Source organism: Culex quinquefasciatus, chromosome 1 (genome assembly GCF_015732765.1).
Source record: "Culex quinquefasciatus strain JHB chromosome 1, VPISU_Cqui_1.0_pri_paternal, whole genome shotgun sequence".
NCBI classification, from domain to species: domain Eukaryota; kingdom Metazoa; phylum Arthropoda; class Insecta; order Diptera; family Culicidae; genus Culex; species Culex quinquefasciatus.
This window is the reverse complement of record NC_051861.1, coordinates 129,442,311-129,464,325: the sequence shown is the minus strand read 5'-3', so window position 1 is coordinate 129,464,325 and position 22,015 is coordinate 129,442,311. Positions and strand designations below refer to the sequence as shown.

Sequence of the window (22,015 nt, the reverse complement as noted above, 5' to 3'; positions counted from 1 at the left end):
TGTTGCAAATGTAGGTGGCTCCAAAATGAGGTTACTTGCCAAAAATCATATTCCTTTCTGCTGGATTAAAGAACAAAATCGCTTATAGAGAATTTGCAGCAAAGCTAAAAGACGCGTGTCGCCACCTATGAACAAATAGCGTAAACCTATGATTTTTAGAAAAAATGTGTTTTTTTCTTCCTAATCAACATTTTTATAAAACTTATGCCGGATTCGGATGAGAAAAATTATTTCCAACAATTTGGTGTATAACTTTCCAATATTTGTTTGATTTTTCTATGAGAAAACTGTAGATTTAGAAAAAGATAGTAATTTGGACTATTTGGCAAGAAAGTCTGTCAAAAATCAATACAAATTGTTGAATATACGTTAACACATCTGTTATCAACTATATAACGGTTTATTTCATTGATATATACGGGGAAACTCATTTTTTCGTGTTCCAAAACATGTTTTTTAAAGAAAAAGGTCACAAATTGTTGCGCGCCCAAAAGTTGATGTTCATTATTTTAAAGCAAAAAATTTTTCTCGTCTTTTGCAACTAGTTTCATGAAGATTGATGCAGGGAATCATGAGAAATAAGCGATTTTGTTCTTTAATCGACAGAAAGGCATACGACTTTAGGCAAGTAACCTCATTTTGGCGCCACCTACATTTGAAACGCAGTCGCGCTGCAAAACCTCAATTTCTCATGGACTTTCTTGCCAAATAGTCCAAATTATTATCTTTTACTAAATTTACAGTTTTCTCATAGAAAAATCAAACAAATATAGGAAAGTTGTACACCAAATTATTGGAAATAATTTTTCTCATCCGAATCCGGCATAAGTTTTATAAATTCATAGGTGGCGATATGTGTCTTTTAGCTTTGCTGCAAATCCTCTAAAGTTTACTAGCTTTAAACATTTGTACAATTAGTTTCAGTACTCGCCGCAAATGCGCTGTCGTCACCAAAAGTAAAACTCGTGATCAGTTAGTCCTAAATAGTAGATTACTAGCCTACTTCATGATTTGCCTCCTTTTGACATAAACTTCATGTTGATGATATTAGTTCCACTCTTCACCACAGAAAGCGCTATCATCACTAAAGAGGAAGGGCGTGGTAAGTTAGTCTTTAATGGTAGATTACTAACCTACTAAATGATTTGCTTCTTTTTGAATTTGACCTAGGTTTGATAACTAGACTTCTACTATTAGTTCCACTACTCGCCACAAAAAGCGCTGGTGTCACTGAAGAGAAAATGCATTTAATCGTTAGTCTAATTCAGTAAAAATTAACCAAATTATACCAAAAAAAAAAAAAACAGAAAATTATCAATCAACTGACCACCATGTCAACACCTCAATTTGCAAGCAAAAAAAACCCAAGAAGAGACAAGCGTTTCTCGCGTAGGAAGATCCACTGAACCGAAATGCCTTGAATTAATCACCCATTATACGTGCAGCAGCGGCAGCGGCAACTTAAGTTTACACGCTTAATTTAAACGCGAGACACGCTGGGTGAACAGAGCGTTCAGAATTGGCAAACGCTCAAATCGCCACCACCAGCTCACTAACTATTTCGTATAGGTGGAAAGAAATTCCGGAAAAAATCACATTCTATGGTCACGAGAAACAGAAATTAAGTCGCGCTGAGGTAAGCGATTTAAAAATAGCGCAACGCATCAGTTGCTCTTATCACAAGCAGGGTGGAATTGGGATCGCTTTTTGTTTGTTTTCTGGCAGAGTGTATACAATGAGTGAGGTGGGGGTTATTCGTGAATTACGTGGTCGAAAATCAGCAATTTTTGAAAAAATCTCTTCCGATTTCAACATTTCCTTGAAAAACTTTAAGAAGTCATCACGTAGTTCGGGGACGACCCCCCCGCTCAGCGCTCGGGAAAGGTGTTTTTCATTACAGCTTCATTGTGGTACTTGCGAGTTTGCACAAGTTACACGTTATCATCGTGTCGTGAGCTCGGTTCAGCAGGGTGCTGTGAAATTAAGATAAACGAGTGTGTTTTCTGTTTCCAAGGCAGCTGCTTCTTGAGATTTTTTTTTTCGAATTTGCCTGGATCACGTCAGATTACGTAATTTTGTTTCTTAAAATTTCAGATTTTTAAGAAATTAAAAAATAAATATCAGTAGCAAGTTTTAAGTTAGTCTTCATCGGTAGTATACTGGCCAACAACTTGATTTGCCTCAATTTTTTTATTTCGATTTTTTTAGTTCAGCTATCCACCACATTTTGCACTGTCGCCACTGAAGCATTTTGACACTAATAGTTCCGCTTTTCACCACAGCAAGCGCTGCCATCTTCGAAGAGAAGTCACGTGATCAGATTAGTCTTGCTCAACAGCTTACTAGCTTGCAACATGATTTGCATCTTTTCTTAAAACAGTTTTGACATTTCTTGACAATTAGTTTGACTACTCTCCGCAGTAGGCGTTGTCGTCGCTGAAGAGACAATTTGCAATTAAATAGCCTAATTATTGAAAAATATTAAACAATCTACAGGATTAGTTTTGTTTTTTTTTTTAGTTTCAGAAAGTGTTACCTAATTTTCCTTAATTTTATGCAAAAAAAACTTGTTTCTGTTCTCGACAGAAGACATCATCGCGGCAAATCAAATGTGACCTTGTACCACAACAACTCACTGATTGCATTTTACGCCCCTCGCGCGTTTGTTGTCAAATAAATCTCAACAGCTTGTAGGCGCTTATCGCCTAATGGAGTCTGGAGTACCTAGTCCTAATCGATTCTTCACACTGCTTACAGCAAATGAACCATAAAAACCACTTCACCCAGATCGATCGATTCGATGCGATTTGACCCACTCGTCACACAAACAAGACTTCAAATTATATTGCCCAAGATGACGCTTGGATGCGACACCAAACGGCACTCTCTCGAACTAATAAGAACAAATGCGAAATTGATTATCAACACCCGGGCGATCTCTCCCCCTTGGTTTTAATAGCACCCGGCTTCCTTATTGCCTCCAATAAAAGCGCTGATACGAGAGCTCGGACCATAAATGATCTCTTCACACTCATCTCGCTGCATATTTAACGACGATGAAACAACGAGGGGAAATTGAGGCGGAGAAAGTGACTGGGTCAAAGTGTGTAACGATGCGTAATCGGTGGCGTGCCCCCTTGAAAAGTTGATTGGCAGATTAACCATTCATTTTATGGTTGAAATCGTAGTTCTAAGTCAAAGTTTGTCAAAAAACTATTTTAAACATCAGATTTTTCAATTATCAAAAATAACGTAGTCCTACGTCAAATCTTGTCAAAGGTCTTGAAACTCACTATTGGTTTCACTACCCACCACAGTTGGCGCTGCCGTCGCTCAAGAGAAATTTTTGGGTAAGTTAGTCCGCTTTTGTTTGTTATTAGCCTACTGCGTGAATTGTCTAAACTAGTTCTATTACTCTCCGCCGCATTCGCTGACGCCGCTAACGAGATCGATTTGAAACGGTGTCGCTGGAAAAGTGACGAAAATTTCGTAATTTATCAAACATTTCTTAAACATCTGCTTTTCTGTAACTATAGTCAATGAATGGGACTTTTACAAAAATCTTGTATGGTTCTGAACGGTTCTCCGTCGAAACCTTCCTGCTCGGCCACAATTCACGACCAATTAAGTCCCAGTGAAAGGTTGACGAGCCGTCACTTTGCGATGCACCCGAAGAATCTTCCCTTGGCAAGAAAAATGAAGAAGAAAATCAAACTGCCGTTAATCAACGCACCACTTCACCAATCAAATCCCGATCGACGATCAGACTATTGAGAAATCTGTGAAGCTGTAATTTCGAAAAATTGTTTTGTAATTTCCCCAACGTCTTCCCGCGACGCGGACCATTAGCAATCAACGGAACTTTCATCGTCAGGGAATTCTAGAAGGAAAGAAGACGGCCTAGACCAGCGCAACCAGCGCGGAATTTTCTCTATTTTGCCATGTGCGTTCCGCACAATGCAGTTGGGACGGAAATAGCTTCCCCCTTTTTAGGGTGAAAAGTGATAATATTGACTAACCTTAAAATTTAAATTCACTTCAAAAGACAAAAAATACTTAAAACTTCAAATCAAAAATATCAAGTCAACAAGACGCCCTCCTACCCTAGGCTATAGTAGTTGCGCGCTCAACGAACCAATGCCGAACATATGAGTTGGCTTGATGTAGTGCCGAAAAAAATGTTTTCTTTTGCGCATACTTGAGATTACATGGCGGGGAAAGAAATATGTTTTTAAATGCTCCCACCTCCTTGCCTTCCAAGCTGGGAGTTCCCTTCACCGCAACGCGTGAAACACACGTTGCGTTGCGCGCTTGTTGATCGATCGAGCTAGCAGTGATTGACTGGATGTTTGGAATATATTGCGAAATTTTGGAAAATTAAATTAAATTAAATTAGTGCTAGAGGCACTCAAAATGTAGATTAAATCGGTTATTAAATTAAACTAGTCCTACGTCAAAAAGGTTACATTATTTTTTGGGAACTATTTTCAAAATATAAAATTATATAATTATTCAGCAAGAATCAGTTTAGAAATCTCAGTGTAATTTTTTTCACATTTTTGTCCCATTTTTTATTGCATCATAAGCAATCTTACTTCAAATAAGCAAACATTTGATTTATAAATAATGACAATTTGTGTTTCAACAAATAAAAATTAAATTAGGCTTGAAATATGATTTTTTTAATTATAATTTGAAAAAAAAATGATTCGATTTTAAAATAATCTCTGAAGCGTAGTTCTACGTCAAACGTATTTATTTCCAAAGTTCAAGAATAGTTCCACTATTCACCACAAAAAGCGCTAATGTCACTTAGGAGAAAGCACTTAAGGCAGGCTTCTTCTGTCAGGCCTGCTACATGATTTGCATCTATTTCAATCCCTTGTAAAGATTTCAGACTTGTTAAAATAACTAAAAATATGACTAAACATGTAAGTTAAGGCAGTCCATTAGGGATTTATGATTTTCAAAAACAATTCAACAATTTGAAATACTAATCATGTGAAATTTCTAAAATAACTATTTTTTATGACCACAGCTCGCAAAATACTTTATATTCAAAAAAAAACAGTGATTTAGTCCTAGCTTAGATAGGGTGGTCTCAAAAATTCAAATTCCATAAAGAAAGTTACAACTCAAAATTTATGAAAGTCCCTAATTTGGACAGGTGGATCCTTGGTCCAAATCATTAGACAAATATTTTTTTCATTTTAACTGTTAGGATGGTCCTAGCCAAGTTAGGCTGGTTCCCAAAATTTAAATTCCATAAGAATTAATATTTCCCTAATTTGGTCAGGAAGATGCGTGGCCCAAATCATTAGTTACATTTTTTTTGTTCTTGAATTCAAATCGAATATGAAATTTTGAAACACAAGAGGCCCAAATTATTAGACTTGTTTTTTTTACCAATTAGGGTGGTCCTATTTATGATAGGGTGGTTCCAAAAAATCAAATGCCATATGAAAGTTAAAACACAAATTTTAATATGTCTCCAAAATGGTAAGTAGGATCCTTGGCCTAAATAATTAGACAAGTATTTTTTTTTTTTTCATTTGACCAATTAGGGTGGTCCTAGTCATGATAGGCTAGTTTAAAAAATTAAAATCCCATATGAAATTTAAAACTTAAAATTTTTAAATGTCCCAAATTTGATCAAGATGATCCTTGTCCCAAATAATTAAACACGTATTTTATTTGACCAAAACCAAGGGTGTTTAGATTTGCCAGATCAAATTAGAAAAAAAATGCCGAGCACCGAAAATATCCTGGCAGACAAAAATATAACAATTATGAATGGAGAATGGGAGATAGGATATGAATTATTTCAAAAGCTTACAAAATTCTGATTGTTGAATTGATTTTCGGCCTCAGAAAATCTGAATTTAAATTTTCATCATCTTCTTGATCATTTAAATCAAAAAGTTTTTCATAATTGTCAAAAAAAAAAAAATCTGTCGAGATCTGTCAAAATCTGGCACAGATAACGATAAACGATCTTTATTCTGACTGACACTTGAACAATCTGGCATTTCCAGATTTATCTGGCAACCCTGAGGATGATTCTAGTCAAGATAGGGTGGTTCCATGAATTCAAAGTCCATAGAAAAGTTAAAACTCAAAATTATAAAATGTCCCTCAATTGGTCCCGAGGATCCTTGACCCAATAGCTAGACATTTATTTTTTTATTATTTGACCAGGGTAGCCCTTAATTTAAATTTATTTGAGAAAAAGTAAAAATACTTTTCCGAAAAAAATCCGAGATCCTGCAATATTTTTTTTTTTTGTGTTTACTCTATTTGGCTAGAATTTGTTTGTTATTTTCCCTACGGCAAAAGAAGCCATTTAATTACAATGCAACATACAAGTCTTCTTAAAATTTTGACAATATAGTGGACTCTCTGGCTGTCGATCATCTCGATATCAATATTTCTCCAGCTGTCAATAAATTTTTCAGTCCCTTCACATAGATTGCTTTGATTTTTCGTTCTATGATTTGATAATTCCCGCTCTCGATGGTCCCTTCAATATTGACAACGAGAGAGTCCACTGTATTCGAAAATCTGTAAATTTTGAAGGAATTTTTGATCGATTTCGTATCTTCGCCAGAAGTGTAGGTATTGATGACTGTTTAAATAAATTTATCGACCAGAAAAATAAAAAAAAGTTTCAATTTAATTTTCAAAATCCAAATTTCAATAATTTTTATTTATTTTTTATGTTTCAGGGAAAAAACGCGCACTTTTTAAGCCAAAAAGAAGCAGACGTTATTATTTTTTGGAAAAAAATCATATTTTTTTTGCGGATAATTTGATAAATTGAACCGCTCTCGTATATGGCCACTTAAACTCAACTGAAAATGAGCGTTTTTAGATTTTTTTAAATAGTGCCAATCACTGACCATTTCCGAAAATATTTTTTTTATAAGAGTTCAGAAAATTTGTTGTACCTATGTCTTAAAAAGATTGATTCGTTCAATGATTTTGTATTATTCTGACATTCGGAAAAGGTTACTTTTTGAAACTTGACCAATTTTGTGACCTACACCTATTTTGGGTTCATTTCACCAAGTTTCGCCCCATAAAAATCCAATTCAAGCTTCTAACAAGTACCAATGACCATCTCCTATTTTTATTAGTCCATCCTCGGGCACCCATCTTAATTTTCTGTCTAGCCTCGAAATTTTTACGCACGATTTTATCGTTTTTCACATCGTTTTCGTTGGACTCCCCCATTGAGGTAGGTGCAACAGTCCGGCCGTCTGCTCTAAATATCGCGCAAACTGACTGTTTTTACAACCTCACACATTTTTGCGCCTCCTAACACCGAGCTCCCCTTAAGCAAACATAAGATTCACCTACAAGCGTCAAAATGGTCCCATGTACAAGGTGTCAATTGGACTCGCCGGACTCGATGAACCATGGGACTCATTGTGCATGACCGCGCTACCGACGAACCTTTTTCCGAAATAAGGTTGGAGCATTGCAAATATAAAAACATGATGTCATCGCAGCAACCATTGGCCACTGTGTCACACACTACTGTCAGAGTGTCAGCGTGGCGGCGTGGGTGAATAATAACTCTATGTAGGACGACAACGCTGTGACGATTGTTGTTTCTTGTTTTCGATGGCCCGTTTTGAATTAATTTTATGAATTGACACTATCTTTGTCGTATCTAACTGTCACCGTTTCGTCATTTCCGCGGAATTTATCGGCGGTTCCAAACTAGCTTGTTTGGGGAAACATCTCGATTACGGACTTCAGAATTGAGGTACCTCTTGGTGATCGTAGTAGCCTTTGCTGTGGATTTAGTGTTTTAAAGTGGATTCCAGTGTGACAGCAGGTAAGTACAATAGTGTTGATAGAGGTAAATCGGTGCAAGTGTGGTGAGTACATCTGTCAATCTGTCACTAGCCTAAGCAAGCTTCGTTTTTGCGATCAAACCGATTAGTTTGATCGCAAGTCGAACCTTTCCTACCAACATCAAATTACGGAAAACTGTGTCCCCTTTCGTTTGATTGTGGTCGCCGACCATTTTAGTCCGACTTGTCGGTTTCCCACCATGTGCCAGCTTGCATAAAAATATCACATGGCAAATGCACATCAAATACTGACTGGGACTGGGAAGAGAATGCATTTTTCTGCTCCGATCTGCCAGACGACCGGCTGGGTTACCACGTTACGCATCGCGAACGTTTGTTGGCTTCTGGGTTTTGTTGGCTGAGCCGGTCAGCTTAAATAAATGCAAACGGCGAGAGGGTAGTAAAAAAACTGTTTAGTTCCTCGTTTTTTTTTCAGCTGACTTGGTGGTGGTAGATTTGTGTGATGAATGCAAGGGATTAGGGTGGATCATCATCTTGGGAGATCTTAAATGATTTGGAATCAACTAATTATACACTTGAGAGATTTTTTGACAATTTTGACAATTTTGTCAATTTTGTCAATTTTGTCAATTTTGTCAATTTTATCAATTTTGTCAATTTTGTCAATTTTGTCAATTTTGTCAATTTTGTCAATTTTGTCAATTTTGTCAATTTTGTCAATTTTGTCAATTTTGTCAATTTTGTCAATTTTGTCAATTTTGTCAATTTTGTCAATTTTGTCAATTTTGTCAATTTTGTCAATTTTGTCAATTTTGTCAATTTTGTCAATTTTGTCAATTTTGTCAATTTTGTCAATTTTGTCAATTTTGTCAATTTTGTGAATTTTGTGAATTTTGTCAATTTTGTCAATTTTGTCATTTTTTTAAATTTTGTCAATTTTGTCAATTTTGTCAATTTTGTCAATTTTGTCAATTTTGTCAATTTTGTCAATTTTGTCAATTTTGTCAATTTTGTCAATTTTGTCAATTTTGTCAATTTTGTCAATTTTGTCAATTTTGTCAATTTTGTCAATTTTGTCAATTTTGTCAATTTTGTCAATTTTGTCAAATTTTGTCAAATTTTGTCAATTTTGTCAATTTTGTCAATTTTGTCAATTTTGTCAATTTTGTCAATTTTGTCAATTTTGTCAATTTTGTCAATTTTGTCAATTTTGTCAATTTTGTCAATTTTGTCAATTTTGTCAATTTTGTCAATTTTGTCAATTTTGTCAATTTTGTCAATTTTGTCAATTTTGTCAATTTTGTCAATTTTGTCAATTTTGTCAATTTTGTCAATTTTGTCAATTTTGTCAATTTTGTCAATTTTGTCAATTTTGTCAATTTTGTCAATTTCGTCAATTTTGTCAATTTTGTCAATTTTGTCAATTTTGTCAATTTTGTCAATTTTGTCAATTTTGTCAATTTTGTCAATTTTGTCAATTTTGTCAATTTTGTCAATTTTGTCAATTTTGTCAATTTTGTCAATTTTGTCAATTTTGTCAATTTTGTCAATTTTGTCAATTTTGTCAATTTTGTCAATTTTGTCAATTTTGTCAATTTTTTAAATTTTGTCAATTTTGTCAATTTTTATCAATTTTGTCAATTTTGTCAATTTTGTCAATTTTGTCAATTTTTTCAATTTTTCAATCTTGTCAATTTTTTCAATCTTGTCAATTTTGTCAATTTTTATCAATTTTGTCAATTTTGTCAATTTTGTCAATTTTTTTAAATTTTGTCAATTTTGTCAATTTTGTCAATTTTGTAAATTTTTATCAATTTTGTCAATTTTGTCAATTTTGTCAATTTTGTCAATTTTGTCAATTTTGTCAATTTTGTCAATTTTGTCAATTTTGTCAATTTTGTCAATTTAATTTTGTCAATTTTGTCAATTTTGTCAATTTTGTCAATTTTGTCAATTTTGTCAATTTTGTCAATTTTGTCAATTTTGTCAATTTTGTCAATTTTGTCAATTTTGTCAATTTTGTCAATTTTGTCAATTTTGTCAATTTTGTCAATTTTGTCAATTTTGTCAATTTTGTCAATTTTGTCAATTTTGTCAATTTTGTCAATTTTGTCAATTTTGTCAATTTTGTCAATTTTGTCAATTTTGTCAATTTTGTCAATTTTGTCAATTTTGTCAATTTTGTCAATTTTGTCAATTTTGTCAATTTTGTCAATTTTGTCAATTTTGTCAATTTTGTCAATTTTTTCAATTTTTCAATCTTGTCAATTTTTTCAATCTTGTCAATTTTGTCAATTTTTTCAATTTTTTCAATTTTGTCAATGTTGTCAATTTTGTCAATTTTGTCAATTTTGTCAATTTTGTCAATTTTGTCAATTTTGTCAATTTTGTCAATTTTGTCAATTTTGTCAATTTTGTCAATTTTGTCAATTTTGTCAATTTTGTCAATTTTGTCAATTTTGTCAATTTTGTCAATTTTGTCAATTTTGACAATTTTGACAATTTTGACAATTTTGACAATTTTGACAATTTTGACAATTTTGACAATTTTGACAATTTTGACAATTTTGACAATTTTGACAATTTTGACAATTTTGACAATTTTGTCAATTTTGTCAATTTTAGTTAGTTAGAATTTTAAAAATTTTAAGAATTTTAAGAATTTTAAGAATTTTAAGAATTTTAAGAATTTTAAGAATTTTAAGAATTTTAAGAATTTTAAAATTTTAAAATTTTAAGAATTTTAAAATTTTAAGAATTTTAAAATTTTAAATTTTAAATTTTAAAATTTTAAGAATTTTAAAATTTTAAAATTTTAAGAATTTTAAGAATTTTAAAATTTTAAGAATTTTAAGAATTTTAAGAATTTTAAATTTTAAGAATTTTAAGAATTTTAAATTTTAAGAATTTTAAGAATTTTAAAATTTCAAGAATTTTAAAATTTTAAATTTTAAAATTTTAAAATTTTAAGAATTTTAAAATTTTAAAAATTTTAAGAATTTTAAAATTTTAAAATTTTAAGAATTTTAAAATTTTAAGAATTTTAAAAATTTTAAAATTTTAAAATTTTAAATTTTAAGAATTTTAAGAATTTTAAGAATTTTAAGAATTTTAAAATTTTAAGAATTTTAAGAATTTTAAGAATTTTAAAATTTTAAGAATTTTAAAATTTTAAAATTTTAAAATTTTAAGAATTTAAATTTTAAGAATTTTAAATTTTAAAATTTTGAGAATTTTAAAATTTTAAGAATTTTAAGAATTTTAAGAATTTTAAGAATTTTAAGAATTTTAAGAATTTTAAGAATTTTAAGAATTTTAAGAATTTTAAGAATTTTTAGAATTTTAAAAATTTTAAGAATTTTAAGAATTTTAAGAATTTTAAAAATATTAAGAATTTTAAAATTTTTAAAAATTTTAAAAATTTTAAGAATTTTAAGAGGTTTAATTTCTATTACGGACTTCAAAATCATGATACCCGATGGTTATCCAGGCTTTCTTTGCGGTGTTTGTGTATTGTGAATTTGAGTAAAAGGTAAGTACAATAGATTTAAGGGTGTTAAGGTGCAACATTTCTGGCTTCCCGGATACGGAAGTCTATGTTAAGGTCAATGTGTAGTTAAGTGTTAGTAAAAAAGGTGGTATTTTGGTAAGTACTCTTCACTGGTTAATCTGTCAACCTGTTGAGCTGTCAAACTATAATTTTAAAAAAGTTTCTAGAGAACTCTGTCATTTTTTTAAAGAATGCTGCTTTGATTGCACTAAAGCTAAGGTCGGTGATCTCTCCTAACGAGTTTATTTATAAACAACCAACAAAAAAAACCGGCTCCCATCCCCAAAATCATCTCGACTGACCATTCAAAAACAACATTCGCCACCAAACAGTTTTTGTGTTGTTGTGCAGAACAAAACCGGCTGCAGAAGCAGCAGCAGCATCTTCGGCGGAGAGATTACGTTTAATGTTGCGATCGCGACTTCACGCTGGGCATTTTATTAGTCTTTTTGGTGCCTTCATTTTTTCCTTTCGATGTTTGTGTTGTGACTCCCAGAAGTCAACGTAAACAACGCACGACTTTTCACTCGAGAGTTGGCGTAACATAATAACTTGACATGGTCGGATTTTTTGTTAAGGGAAAGGAACCGGTTAGGTCTTGGATCACCCACGCACGATCGCGTGTGATGATGAGGGCTACAAAATAAATAAATTACTACCGATATTGGTCTCTTCATCGAGGGTGGAGGTGTTTTTGTCTGGAAATGTCAAGAACCGATTTCGAATCGAGAAAGAGAGGAACTTTCATTAATTAAACGCTCTGACTTGTCGAGGTGGGTGTCGTCTTCCAAGTTAGTCCAGAACTAGCCTCTTCTTCTGGGGGTCTCTATCTTAATGCGAATCGTCTACCGAATCGAAAAGCCATAATGTCTCGACACGACAACGACGAACGAGCAAATGACGCTACGATGATGGTTTCGAGATGATCTGAGCCGAAAAGGTGAAGGTGAGAACCTGTGACCATGCTTAGTAGAAGTGGGAAGGAATTTTTCGGTCGTAAAATGTTCTCATTTTCTAGAATTTGTTGAGCAAATTTGAAGATATTTAAAAAAAATGAAATTTTGAAAATTGAGCAAATCTGGCAACACTGCCAGAATAAAATTAACCATAATTCTTAAAACAAACAATTGAAAAAAGAAACCAAAAATTGACAAATTACCCTTTTCCCCGAAGGTCGGAAATTTCCCCCCACAGAGAGTCGGTGTTCAACAAACACCTCAAAATCAGATTAAAAAAACAGAGCATAACAACATAAAAGGTGCCAACACGATCGGGCTAAACCGTGGATGATATCATCAGACACTTTTTTTTCCTCTGGCAGCTGTGCAAAACGATGGGCTTAGAGGAGTTTCTCGGAATTCCATAACTCAAAAAAATATGGGATGCAGGTTGCAGCAGCAGTTCCCTAATGATTTATTGCCATTTTGTAAACGTTTCACGCAGTGTGTGTGTGTTACGGGCGACTTTATTAGGATTACTCATCAAGGCGTAGTGGGATGCAAAAAGGGCACTTGGCGGATGTTTTGGGGACATTTGGGGTTAATTTGTCAATTTTGTCTAATTTTTGGCTGATTTTTGTCTTAATTTTGTCTCAATTTTCCCTTAATTTTGCCTTAATTTTGTCTTAATTTCGTCTCAAATTTGTCTCAATTCTGTCTCAATTTTTTTTTAAATTTGTCTCAATTTTGTCTCAATTTTGTATCAATTTTTCTCGATTTTTTTCAATCTTGTTTAATTTTTTTCTAAATTTTGTTTTAATTATGTCTCAATTTCGTTTCAATTTTGTATCAATTTTATCTAAATTTTTTCTCTTAATTTTGCCTCAATTTAGTCTGAAATTTGTCTAAATTTTGTCAACACTTTTTCTCGATTTTGTCTCAATTTTGCTTAAAGTTGTTACTATTTTGTTTCCAAATTTTGTCTCAATTTTATCTTAATTTTATCTCAATTTCGTCTCAATTTTGTCTCAATTTTGAATCAATTTTGTCTCAATTTTGTTTTAATTTTTCCTTAATTTTATTTAAAGTTTGTCTAAATTTTGTTTCAATTTTGTCTCAATTTTGTCTCATTTTTGTCTCAGTTTTGTCTCAGTTTTGTCTCGTTTTTTTTTTGTAAATTTGGTCTTAATTTTGTCTCAAATTTCTTTCAATTTAGTCCCAATTTTGCCTAATTTTTTTCTCAATTTGTTCTCAAATTTGTTTCAATTTTGTCTCAATTTTGTTTCAATTTTGCAAAAAGGGCACTTGGCGGATGTGTGGGTACTTTTGGAGTTGATTTGTCAATTTTGTCTAATTTTTGGCTCATTTTAGGCTCATTTTTGTCTCATTTTTGGCTCATTTTAGGCTCTTTTGTTTCATTTTTATCTCAATTTTGTCTCAAAGTTATTTCAATTTTGTTTATATTTTGTCTCATTTTGTCTCATTTTTGTCTCAATTTTGTCTCAATTTTTTCCCTAAATTTTCCTTAATTTTGTCTTAATTTCTCTCAAATTTGTCTCAATTTTTTTTCAAATTTGTCTCAATGTTGTCTCAATCTCTCGATTTTGTCCCAATTTTGTTCAATTTTTTTTTCTAAATTTTGTTTTAATTATGTCTCAATTTTGTCCCAATTTCGTCTTTATTTTGTATCAATTTAATCTTAATTTTTTCTCTTCAATTTTGTCTTAAATTATTCTAAATTTTGTCTACATTTTTTCTCGATTTTGTCTCAATTTTGCTAAAAGTTTTTTTCAAAATTTTTTCTAAATTTTGTCTCAATTTTATCTCAATTTCGTCTCAATTTTGTCTCAATTTTGAATAAATTTTGTCTCAATTTTTTTTTCTTAATTTTATTTAGATTTTGTCTTAATTTTGTTTCAATTTTGTCACAATTTTATCTCATTTTTGTCTCAGTTTTGTCTCGGTTTTTTGTAAATTTGGTCTCAATTTTTTGTCAATTTAGTCTTTATTTTGTCTCAATTTTGTCTCAAATTTCTCTCAATTTTGTCCCAATTTTGCCTAAATTTTTCTCAATTTGTTCTCAAATTTGTTTCAATTTTGTCTCAATTTTGTCTAAATTTTGTCTAAAATTTATCAAAATTTTGTTTCAATTTTGTCTCAATTTTATCCAAATTTTGTCTCAATTTTATCTTATTTTTTCAATTTTGTCTCATTGGTCAATTTTATAAATTTGGTCGTAGAACTCGTAGTTTTGGTCGTAGTTTTGGTTATTTTGATACTTTGGTAATTTTCGTCATTTGGGTAGTTTTTGTAAATATTAGCATCATCGTCGTTTGGTCATTTTGATCATTTTGGTTACTTTTTTTAAATTATGGTAATTTTGGTAATTTGGGTCGTTTATGTCATTTTTTACATTTATGTAATTTTGATCAATTTGGTCATTCACTAAAATTTTGGTTATTTTAATCTTTTCAGTCATCCCGGACTTTTTTGTCATTTTGGTAAATTTTGTCATTTTGGTAAATTTTGTCATTTTGGTAAATTTTGTCATTTTGGTAAATTTTGTAATTTTAATCATTTTGGTATTTTTAAGAAAATTTGGTAATGTTATAAATTTGAGTCATTTTGGTCATTTTTTTAATTTGGTCATTTTGGTCATTTGGGTCAGTTGAGTCATGTGAGTCATTTGGGTGATTTTGGTTATTTTGGTTATTTTGTTTATTTTGATAATTTGGGTCATTTTAGTAATTGTGATAATTTTCGTAATTTTGGAAATTTTGATAATTTTGTGTAATTTTGGTAATTTTAGTAATTTGACAAAATTTTTGACCAATTAATTTTGTCAAATTTGTCAATTTTGGCCATTTTGGTATTTTTTTAAATTTTTGTTATTTTGATAATTTTGCTTATTTGGGTAATTTGGGTCATTTTAGTAATTTTTGTAATTTTGGAAATTTTGATAATTTTGTGTAATTTTGGTAATTTTAGTAATTTGACAAAATTTTTGACCAATTAATTTCGTCAATTTTGGTAATTTAAGACATTTTAGTAATTTGGGCAATTTTGCTCATTTTGGTCATTTGAGTCATTTTAGGAATTTAGATAATTTTCGTAATGTTGTTAATTTCAGTAATTTGACTAAATTGTCATTGGTCATTTGGGTCATTTGTGTGATTTTGGTTATTTTGGTTTTTTGGTCATTTAGGTCATTTTGGTACTTTTTGTAATTTTTGTAATTTTGCTAATTTGGGTCATTTGGGTCATTTTAGTAATTTTGTTAATTTTCGTAATTTTAGTAATTTTGATAATTTTGTGTGATTTTGGTAATTTTGAAAATTTTGATAATTTTGAAAATTTTGATAATTTTGATAATTTTGATAATTTTGATAATTTTGATAATTTTGATAATTTTGATAATTTTGATAATTTTGATAATTTTGATAATTTTGATAATTTTGATAATTTTGATAATTTTGATAATTTTGATAATTTTGATAATTTTGATAATTTTGATAATTTTGATAATTTTGATAATTTTGATAATTTTGATTATTTTGATTTTATAATTTTGATAATTTTGATAATTTGATAATTTTGATAATTTTGATAATTTTGATAATTTTGATAATTTTGATAATTTTGATAATTTTGATAATTTTGATAATTTTGATAATTTTGATAATTTTGATAATTTTGATAATTTTGATAATTTTGATAATTTTATAATTTGATAATTTTGATAATTTTGATAATTTTGATAATTTTGATAATTTTGATAATTTTGATAATTTTGATAATTTTGATAATTTTGATAATTTTGATAATTTTGATAATTTTGATAATTTTGATAATTTTGAAAAAAAAATGGCCGATATATTGAGTGTTTTCAATACCATTTTTGTACATTTGCGAGCACTTCTCTATTACGGACTTCAACTGCAAGGTACCTCTTAGAATAGGAAGTAATGTTTGTGGTGTTGTGAATTTTTAATAAAATGGTAAGTACAACAGTGTTAAAAGTGTCAATCAGCAGCGTTCCAAAACTTGGTAAGTACTTCTGTCAATTTGTCAACCTGTCAAAATCAAGATCTTTAGATTAAGTTAGCTAGTATTAATTAATTAAATTTTGCCAACTTAAATCTCAGTGAAAGGAATCTGCACTTCTCCCAGGCAGTAATTTATCATTCTGCCTTTTTACCCTCAACTGCCCACCTCAAATCGTCGCAGATGAAAAAACCTGCACCCAAACTCGTTTGTTCTACCATAACATACGCAAACGAGTTCCGAGGAAACTGCATCCTGCGAGTATTTCAAGCATAAACCTTTTTTCAACGGGCACTTGAGTTCGTTTCAAGAGTGCGAAGGTAAAGAGAGACTCTGGGTCATTGCGAGTGTAACACATTTAATGCATGCAGAATTGCGTCACCACTGCCTGCGCGCGAATTAATGAGGTGCAGATTTTTGTAAGTTGAAATTCTGAGGGGAAGTGTTAATTATTTGAGGTTTTTGAGAAATTTAACTTTTCAATAAAACTGTCATCGATTCGAATTTCGAAAAGTGTGTTTGCACTTCCAGAAACCATAGTCACGTGCTCAAATTCGACACCATCGAGAATGTTTGGCCCCTACTCTGCTCTAAACGTGATCAAACAGAAATTTAATCTGCCTTATGATGACGATGACGATCGTGACTCGGATGACGATGCTGGGGCTAGTTAAGAGTCAAACGGTTCGTGGGAAGCGCAAACATTTTAACGCATCTCATTAGTCTAGTCACGGCAGAAATCCAGTCCAGAAAAAGCGAACGAAGAGTTGATCTAGTCGGAGACAGTCTGCCCTTGGGAGTACACGCGCGTGATTAATGTTGACTCTGACAAAATAGAAGCATGTTTGTTTAAGGGGGAGGCAACCTAGACTAATGATAACACCACCAGTGGCATTGATTGGAAGCTCCCCGTCTTTTGTTGACATACCTTGGAGGCCCACGAAGTGGTCACACTCGATTAAGATAGTATTGTAGATTTGATGGGTGACATTGGAGTTTGCGCAAACACTTTCAACGAAAGGTAAACAGAGGATTTTTTCCAGTGCAGAACGAACCTTTTTTTATGGTTTTTGCACAATTTTGTTTTTCTCCAAGGTGGTCAAACGGAAAATGACTCAGTACGACAACAATTACACCCCTCTGGAGCCATCAGTATGCAAAACATCTCCATAAACAGTTTTGCACAAAGGGCCATTTCGAACGTGCCCTAAACGCGACGACGAATGACGATTTGTCGCGTTATGATGAATGTTTTGCAAGCAGGAAACTCGTTAGTGTTTATCTTTGTCGGCAGAAATTAGGCAGAATGGTGAAAAGTAAGTTTGAGCTTCCCAACCACGGACGTCAGGATCAAGGTGTCCCAAGATTGTAAATTTTGTCTCAATTTTGTCTCAATTTGGTATCAATTTTGTCTCAATTTTGTCTCAATTTTGTCTCAATTTTGTCTCAATTTTGTCTCAATTTTGTCTCAATTTTGTCTTGATTTTGTCTCAATTAGTCTCAAGTTTATCTCAATTTTGTATTATTATTGTCTCAATACTTTCTCAATTTTGTCTCAATTTTGGCTCAATTTTGTCTCAATATTGTTTCCATTTTATCTTAATTTTGTATGAATTTTGTCTCAATTTTGTCTCAATTTGGTCTCAATTTTGTCTCAATTTTGTCTCAATTTTGTCTCAATTTTATCTCAATTTTGTCTCAATTTTATCTCAATTTTGTCTCAGTTTTGTCTTGATTTTGTCTCAATTAGTCTCAAGTTTGTCTCAATTTTGTATTATTTTTGTCTCAATTTTGTCTCAATTCTTTCTCAATTTTGTCTCAATTTTGTCTCAATTTTGTCTCAATTTTGCCTCAATTTTTTATAGATTTTGTCTCAATTTAGTCTCAAGTTTGTCTCAATTTTGTCTCAATTCTTTCTCAATTTTGTCTCAATATTCTTTCAATGATATCTTAATTTTGTCTCAATTTTGTCTAAACTGTTATTGGAATTTTTGGTAAATTTTGTCAATTTTATCAATTTTGGAAACTCGTTAGTGTTTACTTTGTCGGCTGAAATTAGGCAGAATGGTCAAAAGTAAGTTTGAGCTTCCCAATCACGGACGTTGAAATCAAGAAACCCCTGGATTGTCAATTTTGACTAAATTTTATCGCAATTTTGGCTTAATTTTGTCTAATTTTTGACTCAATTTTGTCTCAATTTTGTCTCAATTTTGTCTCAATTTTATCTCATGTTGTCTCAATTTTGCCTCAATTCTGTTCTTTATTTTGTGTTCATTTTGTCAAAATTTTGTCTTAACTTTGTTGGTGTTAAGGCCAATTTTGTCAATTATATCATCTTAATAATTTTTTTTTTATTTTTTTTTATTCGATAAGGCTGGTACAAATATTTTTAGAAGTTTTTGTCACCCCCCCCTTCAAAATTGGCCCGAAAAATCAGGGGGCAAAAAAAATATTTTTACAATAAACTTCAAAATTTCAATGAAAATTCAAGTGCAACAAGCTGAAATCAAATTAAAATACATTCTCCTGCGTTTAAAATCATTTTTAGCATGTTTGGGTTTATTAAAAAATCTTAAGATTTTTTGAAAATTTTCGATGCAAAATCTTTTTTTTCGATAAAATTTTTGTTTTTGTCAGATCTTAGATTTTTTGAAAACTAATGATTGCAAAACAACTGAACTAGTGTAAAATGCATTTTAAAACACGTTTTTCATTTAAATGTGAAGACTATGGCTTGTTATTTAAATTTTTATATTTTTTTATTTTTTTGCCCCCCCTTGACCTCGGCCAGGGCCGAGGGACACAAAACTTTGTTAAATATTTGCATCGGCCTAATGTTGACAATTTTTGAAAATTTTGACAAAATTGTTGTCAATTTTGTAATTTTTGAAAATTTCGACAATTTTGTGAATTTTGACAACTGACAACTGTATATTGACAATTTTGTCAATTTTGTCAATTTTGTCAATTTTGTCAATTTGGCAATTTTGTCAATTTTGTCAATTTTGTCAATTTTGTCAATTTTGTCAATTTTGTCAATTTTGTCAATTTTGTCAATTTTGTCAATTTTGTCAATTTTGTCAATTTTGTAAATTTTGTAAATTTTGTAAATTTTGTCAATTTTGTCAATTTTAAGAATTTTAAGAATTTTAAGAATTTTAAGAATTTTAAGAATTTTAAGAATTTTAAGAATTTTAAGAATTTTAAGAATTTTAAGAATTTTAAGAATTTTAAGAATTTTAAGAATTTTAAGAATTTTAAGAATTTTAAGAATTTTAAGAATTTTAAGAATTTTAAGAATTTTAAGAATTTTAAGAATTTTAAGAATTTTAAGAATTTTAAGAATTTTAAGAATTTTAAGAATTTTAAGAATTTTAAGAATTTTAAGAATTTTAAGAATTTTAAGAATTTTAAGAATTTTAAGAATTTTAAGAATTTTAAGAATTTTAAGAATTTTAAGAATTTTAAGAATTTTAAGAATTTTAAGAATTTTAAGAATTTTAAGAATTTTAAGAATTTTAAAATTTTAAGAATTTTAAAATTTTAAGAATTTTAAGAATTTTAAAATTTTAAGAATTTTAAGAATTTTAAGAATTTTAAGAATTTTAAGAATTTTAAGAATTTTAAGAATTTTAAGAATTTTAAGAATTTTAAGAATTTTAAGAATTTTAAGAATTTTAAAATTTTAAGAATTTTAAGAATTTTAAGAATTTTAAGAATTTTAAAATTTTAAGAATTTTAAGAATTTTAAGAATTTTAAAATTTTAAGAATTTTAAGAATTTTAAGAATTTTAAGAATTTTAAGAATTTTAAGAATTTTAAGAATTTTAAGAATTTTAAAATTTTAAGAATTTTAAGAATTTTAAGAATTTCAAGAATTTTAAGAATTTTAAGAATTTTAAGAATTTTAAGAATTTTAAGAATTTTAAGAATTTTAAGAATTTTAAGAATTTTAAGAATTTTAAGAATTTTAAGAATTTTAAGAATTTTAAAAATTTGAGGAATTTTAAGAATTTTATGAATTTTAAGAATTTTAAGAATTTTAAGAATTTTAAGAATTTTAAGAACCGTCATCAGGGGTGGCATTAGGTCTGGAGGGGTGAAATTGGGTCATAAAAAATTTCTGCATTTTTGTATGACCAAATTTCACCCCCAGACCCAATGTCAGCCCTGATAACGGAATTTAATGAATTATAAGTATTTTAGAATTCAATGAAATTTAAAATTTTAAGAATTTTAAGAGTATTAAGAAATTAGACCTTTGAGTTACCGTGGCCGTAAGGTTAAGTGTTTCGCCTCGTAAGCGGAATTTGCATGGGTTCGATTTCTGTCTGGCTCCGCAAAGTCAGATCCCTTAAAAGAGTAATTCATCCATAAACCACGTGTTGATTTTTAGCTGGTGTTTGGCGGTGGACAATTGTCCACAAGGGGAGATGGGGATCTGAAATTTCCGAAAAGTTGTCTACGTGGTTTATGGATGGCCCCAAACTGTCAAAACCTAGTTGGAAATTGCTGCAACTTTGACTGTATCGACACTTTGGTTCCTAGAATCAGGTTGTTAATGATTCAGCCAAGTTGCAAATTTGAGCTTCCCAATCACGGACGTCAGAATCAAGGTACCCTTAGAATATCATCGGAATTTTGAAGTGAGTTCCAGTAAGAAGGGTAAGTTTTTGGTGAGTTATTTCGCAGTGATTAAAGTGGTTCCCAATTAGTCTAGGTTCTATTGAAACTTCATGACAAATTGAGGTGTTTTTGTGAAATAAAGTGAGTGTTGTTCGAGAAAACTGGTAAGTACCTCTGTCAATCTGTCAACTGTCAAAACCTAGTTGAAAATTGCTTCAACTTTGGCTGTATCGACACTTTGGTTCCTAGAACCAACTTGTTATCGATACAGCCAAGACCGGAGCTGAGTCAGGTTCGTTCTCAACCCCGAGCCACGGTTCCGTTATCCAGCAAATAGTAAACATCATGCTGGAATCCACGGCTCGTACACGCATTCAACCCAACCAGAACAATCAAATAATTGACCCGCACCGCAAACCGAGCCATAAAACTTCCAAAAAATTCGCTGCGTTCGCGAAGCCCATTCCCATCGAAAGTGTTTATGTTTTTATTGCTTCGACTTCTGCTTTCCTCCTCTTCTGTGGTAGGCAAAAATTTACGACCATCTTCCGAAGCTGCTACAAAAGATTAATTGTTGGTACGAAATTTGACACACGTTTGTCACAAATGGGGCTGGAATATTTTGTGTGCGAGCATAAACAAGAATTAACAAAAACACATGCCGCGCGCGCTGCTCTACAAAAGTGAGGTTAACAAAACAAAAAAAGTATCAACGGCGAGCTTTGTTTGGGAGTTCGATTCGTCAATAAATCTGCCAAACTTGGACGAAACAAATAAATATTCATGCCGCGAACAAGCACGTGTCTGGACTGCATGCTCAACATAAATAAGGAAAAGGGTCTAATGATCGATAAAGTAACGATAAGTCATGCTTGAACATAAGACATTTCCAAACTCTACTCTAGCAAAAATTGATTGAACTTTAACGCCAGCATCGAACCAGCAAGCAAGACAACAGCGAAAAAAAATGTTAAGAGAACAATCGTCAAAAAAAAAAAAGGTTGAAAGAAGGCCAAGAACGCCGCACGCCGCGG

The 22,015-nt window shown here is 31.0% G+C and overlaps 1 protein-coding gene across 5 annotated transcripts in view; it reads right to left on the bottom strand.

Moving 5' to 3' along the window:
- LOC6038206 (aminopeptidase N) overlaps positions 1-22,015 on the bottom strand; it is a 67,901-nt gene that overhangs the window by 33,781 nt on the left and 12,105 nt on the right. The window lies entirely within an intron of this gene.